Source organism: Calypte anna, chromosome 1 (genome assembly GCF_003957555.1).
Source record: "Calypte anna isolate BGI_N300 chromosome 1, bCalAnn1_v1.p, whole genome shotgun sequence".
NCBI classification, from domain to species: domain Eukaryota; kingdom Metazoa; phylum Chordata; class Aves; order Apodiformes; family Trochilidae; genus Calypte; species Calypte anna.
In genome coordinates, this window is record NC_044244.1 from 113012389 (window position 1) to 113029032 (window position 16644).

Genomic DNA, 16644 nt, shown 5'->3' on the forward strand with positions numbered 1-16644 from the left:
TGAGAAGCTCTCCGGGTGTGTGAATTGTAAGAACAAATGGAGTCACTGGAGAGAGAAAAGGGAAAAGCAGCTGGAGGGTGAAGGAGTCAGTGAAAAAAAGCAGGGAGCAGTAAAAGCTGGGAAACATTACAAATGAGCACACCCAAAAATCCCCAGTCCTGGTACCTACAAACAGCATCTTTTCTTTGTTTCAGGGAAGGCAAAAGGGATGACACTGCTTTGACTTAGATCTCCCTTGTTCTGCCTGCAGCAGCCATTTTCCTGCATGCAATAGAACACATTTCAAAGAAGGAGAAATTCCCTTTAGAATGGAGATGGCTATTGTCTACATTTCACAGCCAGTTGTGCTTCTTCGTTAGCCTGCTTATAGCAACAGAACTCTGGCTAAAATGAAACTATTTTTTCTTGGCAGAAATATTGACAGTGAATGGCTTTTACTATCTTTCATTCAAGGCAATTGGCAAAAAGAAAACTTCAGAGGTATTCATATGAATATTTCAAAGTAGGGAAAACAAACAGTCCAGATATGCTGCAACTCCATCTAGTTCCCACAGGCAAGATGATGCCAATACATCTCTGAAGAGCTGTTTTGCTGGCATTTATTGGTCCTCATCAGCTGCTGATTGGAGGGAGAAGGAGATAACATTGAAGAAACAAGCATACTAGAGGGGTCCCATTTTGTTCTTTGGGATTTGGATTTGCTTGCAGTATTATCCGGCTCCACCAATTCATTTGTCCTTCCACATGTAGGTTCAGTACTGAGCCAGATTCCCCTGTGCCTTCCTCTCCCTGTACTCCCATTACTGAAGGAAGTGACACAGAAGTGTGAGCAAGGGGTGGTTTAAGGGATTCCATTTCCATGCATCAGCACTTCCTTAGGAGGCTCTTCACTTTATTTGCACTTGTCTGGAAGTCTTTTATGCCACATTTAACCCAGTTTCCCACAGAAACAATTACATTCTTTATTCTTACTGCACAAGTGAAACTGTACTTGGGATTTGTGAAGACAATCTGCAAGCTTTAAGAATATCCATACTACTTCCAGGTTTTCAGTTTGGGCTGAGCAACTATTCCTTTGTTTTGTGGATAGCTGAAAGTCACTGCTTAGCTCTTCCCAATTCTGTCTTCTCTCCTGTGCCTTCCAGCTCTGACAGCTCACTAATGAATGATACATACTGTACAGCTTCCCTGGAACCCCTCCTACCCCTTCCCTTTATCCTGTATTTCATCTGATGAGATAAAGACAAGGAAAGCCTTCTGTTTTCAGTGCAGGAAATGAGTTGGGTGCAGCTGAAAAAATCCACACAGTTGCCCTCTGAGTTGTTGGCTACATTTGCTTCAATATATATTTGCCTGAACTCATGTAATGTGTCTCGTTTGTTCTCTGGGCAGGCAACAAGATTCAGACCCAGCACTGGAAAGTCTGAAAAGAGCTGAATGCAAGCAACACAAAACTCCTGCCTGGCAGAGACCTGGAGCAGCCCTCCCCTGAGGCATGTCAGATGCAAGCCGGGGGAGTATGCTGACTTCATTAGGGGAAGCTTTGATGACAGTGTGAAACATCTTCCCCTCCAGAAATTCCCCCAGGATGAGACAGTGGTGGAAAACCTGCCTGACTTCCAATGCAAAGCTGCCTCCAGCCCACCATCCAGAATGCAGGTGCCATTGTGCAACACCCCAAGTTGCACAAAGTGAAACCTGTCCCCCACTGCTTTGGCAGGGAGTGTAAAACAAGCCCAGTAATATGAAAGGGAAAGAGCAGCCTCCTCACTATGGGAATGAGGTAAAGATAGGCGAGTAACAGATGAGATGGTTGGCTGGCCAAAAAAAAAAAAAGAATTTAATTGGCTTCTATCAACATGACAGGAGACAAGGCAATGGGGGGGCAAGAGTCATGATGTATAATTTTTTCTTACACATACACACACGTATTTTTTTTATTTCTTTAATTTTACTTTTAAAATAGCTTAATAAGTTGTAAGTTCAATTTATTTCCAATAGTCATAATAAATGAGAAAAGCCAAGAAAATGAAAATGTTTAAGAAAAATATTTCACTTTGACCAAAAATCACATGGCAAGTTTTTCCATTAATTCATGAATAGATTTGTATTAACTAAAAGCTTCATTTTTCTTTGAAATAAAAATTGCTGAAGTCTGACTGTGACATGCTCTCTGCCACTAAGTATTTCTGAATCAGTAGATATAGCAAGTCTCAGCTCACATGTAACCAACAGAAAAAAGCTGATTGTTTGGCACTGCTGAAAGGCACTTGTTAAAGAAGTTATGGGAAGAAAATCACTATTGCTCCTAGTGATAGGAGGTTCTTTCAGAATGTACTGTGTCTTGATGTTATCTCTTCTTTAACCTATTCAGTATTATCACATAAATTCCCTCTCCAATTTCAACAATGCTGCCAGCAAATATTCCAGAGTTAAAAGCAGAAACACCAAACAATTTATTCACATCCTCAGCCTTCTTTTTTTATTTGCAAAGTACTGGTGAATACATTTAGTGGTGACAAATGTGGTTATTGTTAAGAATTTTTCAATTAACTGTTCAGTATGCATAGCAAGTGTTCATAGGATTTAAATTTTGAGCATTTTCTCTGTGTGTTTCTTTATCTGGATAAGCCACTATCTTCTGACTCTGTAACTTATGCAGGGACTTCCCAGTCCTGTTGGATACGCCTGTGCATACACTTGCACAAGAATTCACAGCATCATCTTATTGTGTGAATAAAAGGCTCACATAAACATAATAATCAGCCAACAGCCGATCAACACCAAGTTAGGCACTCTTGTAAACTGTGCTTATGAAAGATCGGGCTATGTCACTTCTTGACAACTTCAGTTAAGATTTCCATGGCAGAGGTGACTGCAAACTGCCTCTTCTTTGTGACATCCAAAGCATGTTAATTGTGTCTTCCTGGGTCAGATTTTGTAAAGGTCTTTCCAAATAACTAGCTGCAGAATTACCTCCAAGTAATCCATGTGAGAAGACAGAACTCATCATCATTTCTTCAGGAATGGAAAGAAATCCTGAATAACGCTAAGTGTGTGTCCAACCTAGCACAAGAGCACCTACTGCTGTGGAAAATCCACTTCTACAATAAATAGCAAATTTTCAACACCAAGGAAGAATTCTTGCAGGCAGTTAAAGTATATTGTTCCCATGTGTGGAAACATTACCAACAGCTTATTCTGGAGTGACCTGGAGCACAGCTCTGAGCCAAGCCAATCTGACAAACCAACTCAGGGGTCAGGAGTTGCCCTGAGCAGTGTGAGGTTTAAAGCAGGAGCATTAGTGAGGACATTACATGACTACAAACTCCACGTCATGATGACACTTAAATTAACCTCCTGAGGGAGGAAGGTTTGGTTCTTCTGGGCAAGAGCAACATGTTTCTGTAGAACATCAGACCCAGAAAGGGAAATGGAGAGGTGAGAGCAGCAGGAACCACAAAACTTTTATGACAAAACTTCCTTAGGTCACTGAAATTCAGATTTGTCCAGACTTTTTTTTTTTTTTTAACCCTCTTTCCCTTTTTATGTCACTTTGTATTGCTATCCCTTCCTAGATCCCTCTCCTATATTATATAAATAGTTTGCTTTGACACCAATATACCACAGAGTAAATGAATCACTGCAGCAGTCATTATGAAAATAGAAATCACTGGTTAACTGTTCCTGTGTGTGTAGGCAGACAATATATTTGGTAATAAACTACGTAGAGAAACTGGGAGGATTATCTGGTGCCTAATCTTTGGGAAAATGGTTGTATCTAATAAGAATCTGTGGAAGCCTAACCTCACCTGGTGGCTTTCTGATGGGAGAGGAAGGTGTGGATGCGCTGGATGGGTTGGGGACCATACAAAAGAAAACCTGTTGCTGAAAATGCATCCAGACTAGTATGGAAATAAAAAAATTGTTCCACAGAGGAATAAAAAGAAAATAAAACCCAAGAGAAAGAAAAAGCAGAAATCACAGAAGGAGAAAAAAATGTTAGAAAGAAACAACTTCTCAGTTTTCTACTACTCAGGAAAAACCAAAGACAATGAGCAGGTATGGTCATACTAGCTTTGAACTGACCCCTGACTATATTCCCAGTAATACAGATAACCCACAGGAGCAGGGAAAGCACAAACATGAACAAAAATAATTGTCAACTCAACATTTCTGTTTGATAAATCCTCCAGGTCTTTTTACTATATTGTCTCCCCAAGAAAGCCAGTGCTTGGTGAAAACCTAAAACCTCTTTGGTAAAATGAATCAGCAGTTGAATTTGGTTTTGGCTGTGGTGGAGATAAGGCTTGTGTGCTGCCATACAGGGTAAGAAAACATTTGCAAACAACAAAAATAACAAATACAAAGGCAGTAATTATTGGACATTGCTGCATAAGCAGTGCAAAGGTAAAAATGAGCACAGCCTAAATCCACCAGCTCTCTCATTGCATAAAGCAACTCATCTGGGGAACACAGAGTGCAAGTTTTTGGTATGAGACATTTTCTTCCCCCAGACAGAGAGACAGCCCTCATCAGTGTGACTGGGCCTTCAGAGAAAAATGTCAAGCAAAATGCTTATAACATCTCCTCCAGAAATCCCCATAGAAAATAATATCAAACTGCTGGCGTTATAAAGAAGGGGAAGGAGGAGAAGTAGAAGGAGGAGAAGTAGAAGGAGAAGAAGGGGAAAGAGAAGGGGGAGAGGGGTGGGGGGTAGGAGGATAAAGGAGAAGGATGGAAGGATAGAAAGTGTCCCTGTGACAGTTTTTTCAATGCATTTCCTTGGACAGAAATTGCAGGCAAGACACAAGATCTACAGAGCAGCACCAGGAAAATTCTGTTGAGCCATACTTCTTTCAAAAAGAAATATTCTCCACTTGTTTAAAGTCAGGATCAGAATAACACAAAGAGCTCTTGGTGTGCCAAATTTCTGACTCCCCACTTTTCCACCAGCCTTATGGGAGACCTGATATTCTGGCAACAGCAGGGATCTGGAGTCAGGTCCAGACCTGCAGCATGAGCTTTTCCTTCAATCGATGTCTTTGATGCCATGATACAGGTAGTTTATGTCATTGATTAGAATCTCTTCTCCTCACAACTTTGTATCTTGTTTTAATTTGACACTGTCTTAAGGAAGAAGTCCCATAAATTCCATGTCAGCTGAATCAAGTTTATGATGCACGTGCAGCAAGCACAGCAAAACTGTGTTTTCCATGTGTGTGTGTGTAGCACAACAGTGTAATACACATGGTGTCTAGGGGAATGCAGCATTTTTCATAAGGCCCTGCTTTAATTGGGTTGCCTGTCTGACATGTTTTGCAAATGCAGGGAGGTATTTACTTTAGCCACTGTGTGGAAATCCTTCACTCATTTTCAGTGTCTCATTTATAACCTGTCATGCTTTTGCAGAGCTCGGAAGATGATTACCCCTCCACAAGTTCAAACAGAAACTGGATATCTGGATCTCTGAGGTGTCATCCAAATGCCATCGGTATATGCCCATGCAAGTCTCATCAAAATCAGATGGAAAACTGTGTGTGTGCCCATGAGAAAGAAATTACTGTTCTGTTTTTTGAGCAGTACTTTGAAACTAGGAAAACCTAGTGCTACCATTTACTTGGCACAGTGGAAACATCCAGAGAACTCGGGAATCCCCCTTAAAGTTTTTAACAGAGCCTAGACATAAATAAACAGGTAAATAGGTACAGTGAGAGATAATCTCCCCCCTTCCCCTGACAAAAAGCTTTCATGTAACAGCAGAAGGTGAGCACTGGGAGATGTTTTCTCAATGAAAAGACGTGACCATGACAGGTTGTGTATGCGCGAGATTCCTGAGATCTTCCTGGGTTTCATATCCTTAGTTTAGATTCTATTGATCCATGGTGATGTTCATCAAAACTACCTGAGACTTAATGAAAATACTACCCAGGGTGTGTTGCTATGCTTTGTGTTAACTTCCTTTGGTATTACTGACCAAATGCTTCAGTATTACTGACTAAAGTATTTTTCTAAATAACATGAACTGCTGTTTTGATTGTTTTCACAAAAAATAATACATTCATATTTATCTTAAGATAGTTTTTGAAATAGACTCACAAGGAGAAAGACACAGACATAAAAATGCAGATGGGTAATTTTGTCACAAGCACATACACTTAAAAATTTGTATAAATTACTTTGGCCTCAGGCATGTTTTAGGCTTTTGTTGTTCAGTTCAGTGAACTGGTTCACTTTTACTCTTTTACTAAAGTTTGACTGCAATTGAAATCACACTTAAGGCATCTACTGGATTAGTTAGCTGGGCAAATTCATTTAATGTTTGAAGTGCCCATGCATATATATAAATAAATATATATAAAGGCTTTAAAGTTTTTCTTTGTGGAAGATCATGGTGGGTTGTTACTTACAGGTAAAAAGCAAGTTTCTGGAGAGTTTAATTGGTTTATAATTGCCTTTAATAGGGAATAATTTTTTATAAATAGCTTCTTTTGTTTTTCACATTCAAAGCTGTTGAAACTGAATACAAAAGACATCTTCTAATGGTAGGAAAATAGATAGTTTCAAACTTCCACCTCCTCTGTGTTACTTTGATTTCTAGCAAGATGGAAATTGTGTGAATAAAGGAGGTAAGCCTTAGTACTGCGTGTTTTCTCTATTAACACAAGAACAAAGAAGGGGTTTTTTTGGAGAAGAAATTTCTTAACCATCTTTGAAGTACCTGATCCTATTTAAGAATCAGATCTACATTCTCTTTATCTTTTGATTTTCCAAGCTGAAGGATAATATGGAACTGAGCATATGCTATCTCCTTCAGCACATGTGAGATAGCAGAAATCACAGCTTAAAAAAAATTAGAGAAAGAAAAGCAGAATTGATCCATGCCAGTTGCTTAAGTGTTTCTGTATTATCAGGAGGAGAAACCTGACAGCAATCTATAGACCTCCCTGGGTGGCTTCTCTGCCAGCAGTTTTCACTCTCTGAGGCTTCTTCACCCCTGCCATTTGCTAGATGGCTATCTGGAAATTGAAATCCGTAAATAAAAATTATTGTGAAGTGCAGTGACAAAGAGCAAGCTCTGGCAGGGATCAGTGAGTTCTTAGGGGTAGTAATAACTTCCTCCTTCAAAGTTTCTCCTTCAAAGTACCCAAACCAAAAGGACAATACTAAGTACTGTCAGTGTCACAGTAACAGCCCTTCCTCTGGAGAGAAATGGCAAGGACATAATGTCTTTCCCTTAAGGAGCTTGTGGACTGCTGAGCTTCCATACAGAAAATAACAAAGTAGGCATAAATATAATTTGTATCTATAGCTCTCAAAACCAGCCAGGTCTCACTTCCAGGAGACATTGTGATCATCCATAAATTCTTGGTTTCACTTATGTAATTGTGTCACACAGGATTTCAAGCGTCCTGTGTTATGCAACATAGACAACCTGCAATGAATCCCTTCCATAAACACTGACTGGCCCAGTGAAACACCCAGGCTAAAGTTTTGATACTTTATTAAACAGTGCAAGACTGTCCCTGGTCACTGAGGCTCAAGCACCTCTACCAGGATGGGGCAGAGCAGTCCCTGGTACAGTTCAAGCTTGGAGCAGCCAGCACTCCTCCAAGCAGTGAGGGGGATATAGGGACCACTTCAAACAAGGAAGAGGACAAGACTACATAATGTCATGGACATAAGCTGTGCTGTACAAATTGCTCTCAGCATCAAGAGCTCCAGGCACATTCAGCATCCTAGACAGAGATTTAGCCACAGAAGCAAACTGAGATCCAAAAGCTGAAGAAAGTGTTGATATTCTCCATGCACATTTATGTTCCACCTGCAACATTCTCTGAGCTAGTCAAATGTACAAACTCATATTCTGTTTTTTTTCATATTCTGGACAGTGTCTGCCCACAGCCAAAGTAAAATGGTTTCTTTTAAAAGTGATCATGTCAAGGCATAATGCCATACTACATAAGAATAATTGTTTTTTTATTTTCATTCCAGAATGCTATTAGTGTGCTAAATGCTGGAGTGAAAGACATGTATTTCCAGATATTAAGAAAGTGCATATATTAATGCATTTGATGGTGAGTTTGTTTTTTGTTTCTTTTTTTTCAGTTCCCAGAAGATATCTGCCAGGCCTGTCCCACTAGACTTCTGACAAACCATTTCAGTGATTTTCTGCCATAATTATAAATTATATGTATATAATTATACTTCAAGATATTTTTTTCAATACATATGCAATTATTCTACAGTGTGTGCATGCAAGCTACTTTTCAAAATTGAGGACTGCTTCCTCTAGGGGAGAAAGGATATCAGGCAATGCTACCTGAACCTTGAATCTTTGGTAGGTGCTATGTCCAGGCAGAGATGACAAACTGAAGCTACTGATATTAACTGGGGAAAAATCTCTATATGGAAAATCATAGAATCTCCTGAGTTGGAAGGGACCCATCAGGATCATCAAGTCCAACTCCTGTCCCTGTGTAGGGCACCCCAAAAATCACATCATGTGCCTGAGAGCATCATCCAAACACTTCCTGAACTCAGACAGGCTCGGTGCTGTTATCAAAAAATATGTTATCAAAAATATATCTATCATCTATGGTATTTTAGTATATTAATCTAACTTCAAATATTTCAGCTATTATTCTTTCTAGTCACTCTAAAGTTTCCATTCTGCAAAGACAGGCTAGTGTCTCTCTAGGCTGGAAGACCTCTGCCCTGGAGCATTTAGATGAAACTTAAGGAGCTGGTGTGCTTTCCCCTTACTAGATAGTACAGGAGTTTATAAACTTTGTGACCCATTTTTCACTGGTATTCATGCAAGGATTCAGATCTATTAATTTCTAATTCCCAACCAGAGAAAGAAGTATTCCAAAGTCTTTCTCCCAGCTCTTACTTTTTAAGGGAGGTTCAAATTATGGAAATGGAACTTCTTCTCATGGGAGGGAAAGCCTAACATCCTTGGCGGTTGTCCTCTTAAACCTGGTATAATTAAGTCCCAGGAAACTCATTCTCAGAAACGGAGAGATTGATTATAATGAATAATGCTTTCTTTTTAAAGACAGAAGTGTGTCTGCAGTAGACGTTTTGGCTTTATAAAATGTGATCTTGGAGAGCAGAACCCACTGGAACAGCAACTTCACCAAATGCTATATCCGGATAAAGTTCTGGTATAGCAAGGGCAACCTGTGGAAACATGTTCCCTTTGTACTTCTCTAGCTATTTTCTCCTTGTCAGAAATAAATACTGTGACAGACTCAGCCACCACAATGCTTGGAGCCAGTAGAGCTTACAGAGCAGTTACACAAGCCCTTCAAGACAGACCCAGCAGTCTGCCACAACCATGACCTGAAATGGCTTTTCTTTCCATGCCAGTTCAAGCCACACTTTGACTGTACAGCACATCTGACTTCAGGGCTGCTAACACAAGAGCAGAAATGCTGTAGCCACCTAGTGCAAAGCACTGGATCAAATCTGTCAAATTTATATATTCAAATATAAATTCACCTTGCCAGCTCAAATCTGCTGAAACAATATCAAGAGTTTACGTTTGTACAGGCAGGCTTCATAGCCTACCATGCTGTGCTCCTGAGCACATCATCATCAGTCCCTCCAGCCCTGGCAGAAAGCTGGCACAGACTCTGTGTCACATGCATGGACTATCTGCACAGAAATGCAGTTGTGCACCCATGCCTAACCCACATTAAATCCCTACTGCTGCATGATTCAGCAGTGTCTCATCTAATGTTTCAGGTCACAGGGGCTCAGCTTCATTCCTTCCCAGGCCCATGACCCTGACCAGAAGGGACAGACATTTGCAGTGTTGGATTCCTTCCCTTTCCCTTTTCCCTCTCCTCTCCTCTCCTCTCCTCTCCTCTCCTCTCCTCTCCTCTCCTCTCCTCTCCTCTCCTCTCCTCTCCTCTCCTCTCCTCTCCTCTCCTCTCCTCTCCTCTCCTCTCCTCTCCTCTCCTCTCCTCTCCTCTCCTCTCCTCTCCTCTCCTCTCCTCTCCTCTCCTCTCCTCTCCTCTCCTCTCCTCTCCTCTCCTCTCCTCTCCTCTCCTCTCCTCTCCTCTCCCCTGTCACTTTTATTTCCATTTTGTTTCTGTCTGCTTGTATCTATTAGTGTGACACAAGTTTCCCCATGAGATGTCTAGTACTGGTGTCCATCTGACCACCTCTCACAGTGTCTAAAGGGCATTCATGAAGAAGACCAAAAATTTCAGAGTCTTTAATCATTTTCAGTTGGACTAAAATACGAGGAGTAGTGTAATAGCCATCACTGGAAAGGTATAGTAACTGGAGGGAACTTAGTAATATTTAAAGATTTAGTACTCACACAGAAGTTTTGACTGCTACACATAAACAAGAGAATCAATCAAGCACATAGTGCCGAGTTTCCATTTTAACCACAAAACTGTCTTATATCCAGAATGCCATTAGCATAATTTCTTGAAGGAATAAACCCACAAGCACAAATAAAATAAATCTTTTAGAGGCCTAAACAAGTTGTAAGATACACATACTTCTTCAGATGCAAGTCTTTACACAATAAATAAAAGCTTGAGCACTCACATGGAGACTTAAGTCTGTACTTAAAGGCTTCATGTTCCTGATGAATTATTCAACCATAGAGAGGATACAGGTCAGAACACGGTTCAGCAAATCTCATCATGTTCTTTAGGGGTTCTGCAGTCCTTCCCACTTCCCTGGTACTTTTTGCTCTGCCAGCTGCCACTGCTCATTCTGGCTCACTTCTGTTAGAAGAAACACACCTGTCAAACTTGTTTGAGAGCAGAAGTTTCTCAGTGCATCTTGGAATGAAAAGTTCCATAGGGTGGAACAGGAAGGCACAGTGGTGCCCCATCTCATCACACCAATATGTATCCCACTAAGTCCAGGTGTATAATACTATTTTTACATTCATTTCAGAGGAAAAAAAAAAAAAAAAAAAAAAAAAAGGAGCAAAATCAATCATAATACCCAGGGAAAATTCACCACCATGAAAATACTGAAAATCTCTTTTGATAACAGATCTGTTATCTGTTGTATCAGGCTTTCTTTCTCCATATAGACCACCCCGTTGAATAAATATTAACGTTTCTGATCAAGGATCAAGCAATTATTTTCATAAGCTTCATTCCTAATATAATGACACTGGCTAAAAAAAAAAAAAAAAAAAAGCACAAACAAAAAACTCCAAACAAAACAAACAAAAAATCCAAAAAACCCCAACAAAACAAAAAACCCACCACAAATCAAGTGTTTTCAAACCTACCCTGGCAAACACTTTGTGTTCTTTATGGGTTGGTTTGCTGTGATGTTTTACATTACCGTAATACTATTATTTGTCCTATTACTATGTTTGGAACAGACTGTCAGCAGCAGATGGACTATTACTGATATGAAACTAGGTGAGATACAGTGGCTGGGCAAATTAAACCATTGTTTGCAGATCTCTTCTCTAGTTCATCCTTGTTAGAGGGCCTAACAAAGTAGTAGGAATTTCTCAATATTTTCAATTGCTCAATATAATTGAATTGCTGAATTTTTATAATGCAAAATAAAAAGTAATGCAGACGAAAATTACTGGTGAGTCACAGCTATGAAAGCCATTTCTCTTCCTTATTAGTGTACATATTTACAATAAGATATAAGATGCACGGGGATTTAGCTGTGAAACTCCCATAGGGGAGCCATATATGGAATAAATCTATGCACATCTTACTGCGAAGTTACTTAAGCTTCTAGTGTTTAGGTAACTTAATGGATTGGATTTACATCTAGAGTTTTAGTGGCTAGATTTGGCAGATTTTGATGCTTTCAATTAGACAGGAAAATATCTTGTCTCTGAAATTTGAGGTCTAACTGACATTTCTCCATACAGCTGACTTATTGACAAAATTATGCAAAATGAAGTCAATTATGTGCCTTTTTCTTCCTTAACATCACTGGTAATAGGAGTCCTTTGGTCATATGCATTCTACAATGAAGAAGAGATGGGATAAGCCTGCCGACAGCAGCATTCTCACAGATGGTAAGCAAAGTGGCAGCAAGATACCAGGCTGTGCATCATGTGTTAGCTCAGATAAGGAACCCAGCCAGCATGTACAAGCAGCCCCTGCTGCACTGAGTCACTGGCAGGGAAGGGAAGGCCACTGGCTGGTCTGTCTCAGGGTTAATTATTGGTGTTTATAAACTGCTGTCACAGGTGCTTACAGACACATTCATTCACTGGGGAAGGAATTGGCTTGTAGAAGTGTCATTAAGTTCTTGCTGTTCTTTCCTACTTCTCTTTGTACATTCAAGAATACCACCTGAATAATTCTCATAGTGGTTATACTTTCATGGCAACCTAGCTTGCCTCCTGCCCATCGCTTTGTATCTCTGACAATTTGAATCTCAAAATGCAAGCAGAGAAAACCTGGTAGAAGGTACCAGTGGGTCACAGAATTCAGGGTTGGATTCCTACACAGACAGCACAGACACAAACAGACCTGTGAAGCTTAAGCTGCCCTGTTTGAGTCAGAAAGCTGTGGAAGCAGCTCATCACCAATAACGCCTGCATCGCTTCTCCAGGTATGAGCGCTATGCCATGCTGATGCAGAAAGCTGGAAGAAGACTTTCTCCTCTTGTTCTTTCTGTTAAGAAACAGCCCAGCCATGAAATGAAGAGCTCTGTGCCTGATAGCTCACAAGAGGGATGTAGCCCTGGGATTCCAGCATAACCAGAAGTGGTGGACTTGAATCTGGGTTCTCATGTCCCTGGTGGAGAGCCCGGAAAAGTGTGCACAGACACCTGTTGAGCAGTGACTCCTGAGCACTGTGATTTGTCTTCCCTAATGGGCAGAACTGATATGTAGGTCCTTTACCTCCCACCCTGACATATAACTCAGTCAGAAAGCTGACCTCTTGCAAGCTGTATCACGGGGGAGTAATAACATCTGTGTCGATGATGGTTGGATTCTTCTCAGAGCCATGGTAACAATGTTTATAAATAAGAGACACAGAAAATGAGAAGTTTCCTCCCCCTCCTCCCCAGCTTCTCCTTCATATGCCCATTTATACACACACACACACACACACACACACACACACACACACACAGAAAATTAAATAAATATATAAATAAATAAATAATGCAGCACTCCTTCAGACCTGAAGGACATGCTAGTTCTAGAGAGCAAGAACATGCATGGGGGCAGCCTTTTTCCCTGATGCAGTGTCTGTGGGCCTCCCGGAACCACCTGGCTGTGCCAACAGGTCTGCAAGGAATGTTTTCCATAGGACTGCAGTAGACAGGTTTATGCCTGTGGGAGTGCATCAAGCTGTAAAATTTAGCACCTTTGCCTTTTTAATTTCCTGTCACTTCTTTTGCAAGGTACTTAATCAAACCATGTCTGGGAAGAGCTGTAGGTTTCATCACTGCAGGGACTGGGTTTTTTTGTTAACTTCCAGCCAAGGAGAATTACCTCTGTGTCAACCAAAGAGAGACAGACTCAGCTTATTCTTGTGACTCCCTCATGTCAGTGGGTTACAGAGTTTGGGCTGATCAGGTGATCCTACAGAAGTTGTTAAAGAGTTTTTCTTCTTTCTAGTTAGTGTTTTCTACCACTGTTTCTATCATCATGTAGTCAGGGCTCTATCCCAGCTGTAAGGTGCTACACTGGATGACACTACACACAGACTTCTTCATCCAGAGCAGATTCCATGAAATGAGACCTTCTCAGGTGATGAAACTTCTGTTTCATCACACAGAAATGCTGTGCAAAGAAAGCCTCACAAGCTGCAGTTCGCTGCCTTCTTAGCTTTAGTCCTTTGTTATCATTAAACAAATATAAAACCCTAGCACCCCATGCAGAGCTCAGGATATGTCTTGCTTTTGAACATCTCCAGACAGCAATTTCCCCTTTTTCATTTTGAGCATCCCCAAATACACCATGTCCCTTCCTAGAGTGAGTAATTAATTTCACCAGTAGTCTCTGCATTTTTGTGCTGTATATTGAAATTGAACTTAATTATTTGTATTAAAGTTTTCAAGCTAAAAATAAAACATCCCCAAAGATACTATCTATGCCCTGAAGGACATTATTTGTGCTGGCATGCACAAATCACACATCTTTTTGGATCATGATTAGCCACGGGGTTCATTTCCTCTCTCACACTTTTTGTCTCCCTCCAAGGGGTTTGTCCTTAGCCAGGACCTTATTGCAGCAGAGCACTGATTGCCTATTCAGTTCCAGCAAGTTCTTATTCCAGTGAGGCCATAGGCATAGCTAACTTTATGCTGTGGTGTCATTCTTGCACTGAAAGCAATCACTGCCTAGCAATAAGATGTTTTTTTTCTCTAAAAAAAAAACCCAACAAAAAAAAAAAGTTTATTGTGAATTGTTGCTAAAATAAAACTGTCCCTATATTTTTAAAAAGAACTCTTGATGGTACTTTTTATGAAAGTGCAGCACATTCTTCCTATTATTAAATAAAATTAAATAGTATACAATAAAATAAATTAATTCATTTTATTAATCTAGTATAAAATTCAATAAATAGTATAATTTGCTACCATTCTAAAGCTACAATATCTAGCACTTCAACATTGACTATTAAAACACCTAGAGACATGCTTTGTCCTAAATGTTGAGGAAAAAAATCCACATTTTTTCCAGATAATATATCAGAACTAGTTTGTGGATGAAACAGATGTAACTTGATATTCTTGCTTTAGTCTGATGAATTTGAGAAGGATTTTTTTAAATGTAAATGTTATTTACTCTATGAAAGGCCATTCATTCAATCCAGCATGAGTTCAGGAAAGACAGGTCCTGCTTGACCAGCCTGATCTCATTCTATAACCAGGTGACCACCCAAAGGATGAAGGAAAGGCTGTTGACCTTGTCTACCTGGATTTTAGTAAAGCTTTTGACACCATGTCCCACAACATTCTCCTAGGGCAACTGGCAGCTCATGGCATAAACTTATATTCTCTTTGTTGGGTTAAAAACTGGCTACATGGCTGAGTGCAAGGAACTGTACTCAATGAAGTTAAATCCAGTTGGCTGCTGGTCACCAGTGGTGCTATTCAAGTCCTAGTTTTGGGGCTGGTCTTGCTAAATTATCTTCATCTATGACCTAGTTGAGGTGATTGAGTGCTTCCTCAGCAAGTCTGCAGGTAACACCAAGTAGGGTGGGGGTCCTGATCTGTCTGAGGAAAGCAAGGCTCTGCAGAGGGATCTGGACAGGTTGAATTGATGGGCTGAGGCCAACTGTATGAAATTTAACAAGACCAAGTGCCAGGTCCTGCATTTTGATCACAACAGCCCCAGGCAATGCTACAGTCATGGGGAAGAGTGGCTGGAAAGCTCCTGAGAAGAAAAGGGCCTGAGGGTGCTGGTTGACAACCAGCTGAATATGATCCAGCAGTGTGCCCAGGTGGCCAAGAAGGCCAAAAGCATCCTGGCCTGTATCAGGAACAGTGTGGCCAGCAGGAGAAGTGAAGTGATCATTCCCCTGTACTCAGCACTGGTGAAGCCACACCTTGAGTACTCTGTTGAGTTCTGGGCCTCTCACTACAAGAAAGACATTGAGGGGCTGGAGTGAGTTCAGAGTAGGGCAACCGAGCTAGTGAAGGGTCTGGAGAACAAATCCTATGAGAAGAATCTGAGGGACTTGAAATTGTTTAGTTTGGAGAGAAAGAGTCTGAGGGGAGACCTAATTGCTCTCTACAACTACCTGAAAGGAGGTTGAAGGAGGTGAGTGTTGGTCTATTCTCTCAAGAATATAGTAGGACTAGAGAAAATTGCCTGGAGTTGCACCAGGGGAGGTTTAGTCTAGATATTAGGAAGAATTTCTTAATAGAAAGGGTAGTCAGTCACTGGAACAGGCTGCCCTGGGAGGTGGTGGACTCACTATCCCTGGAGGTATTTAAAAAGCATGAAGATGAGGCACATCAGGACATGCTTTAGTGGGGTTTTTTTGTTTGTTTGTTTTGTGTTTTGCAGCTTGGGGGAGGTGTTGACAGTTGGACACAGTGATCTTAGAGGTTTTTTCCAACCATGACAATTCTGGGATTCTTAAAAATCCGTTTAGTCCTCCAGCCTCCAGTAGCTGTTTTTCCCAAGGAAGGAGAAAGATCAGGATAAGAACATGTTACATTCTCCCCTCCTATTTTTCCAGTCTCCAGCTGTTCTCAAGTAGAGACAATTGCTGTGCTGCAAGTGGTTTCTGTGTAATTAGCAACATACAGTGCACTTATTTCTTATGCATTTGTCCAGTCTTGCCTTGAACCCATGTCAGACTGAACAAGTTATCCCCCACAAATGGGAAGACTGTCAATTTCTGTCTTTTTCCTCTTTTGTCTTCTGTTTATGTTGTTTATATTGTCAATTATTTTAAAGAAAGTTGAGATTCAATACAAGAAGTGCATGGTCAGGGCTTCAAGGACACCGTAAATTTTGAGAGCTGGAAACACTAGAAATATGTAACAAAGAATCAAGGCATAAGCCAGTTTCTGACTACTGAATTTAGGAAGAAACTGGCCTTGCGATTTACTTCAGAACCCCATACTGAGCTGCTTCTTTCAGTTTTATTTGAAGTATTTGGTGCTGGTCATTGCCAGAGGCAGGTGGCCAGAGACTTTAAACAGGACAGT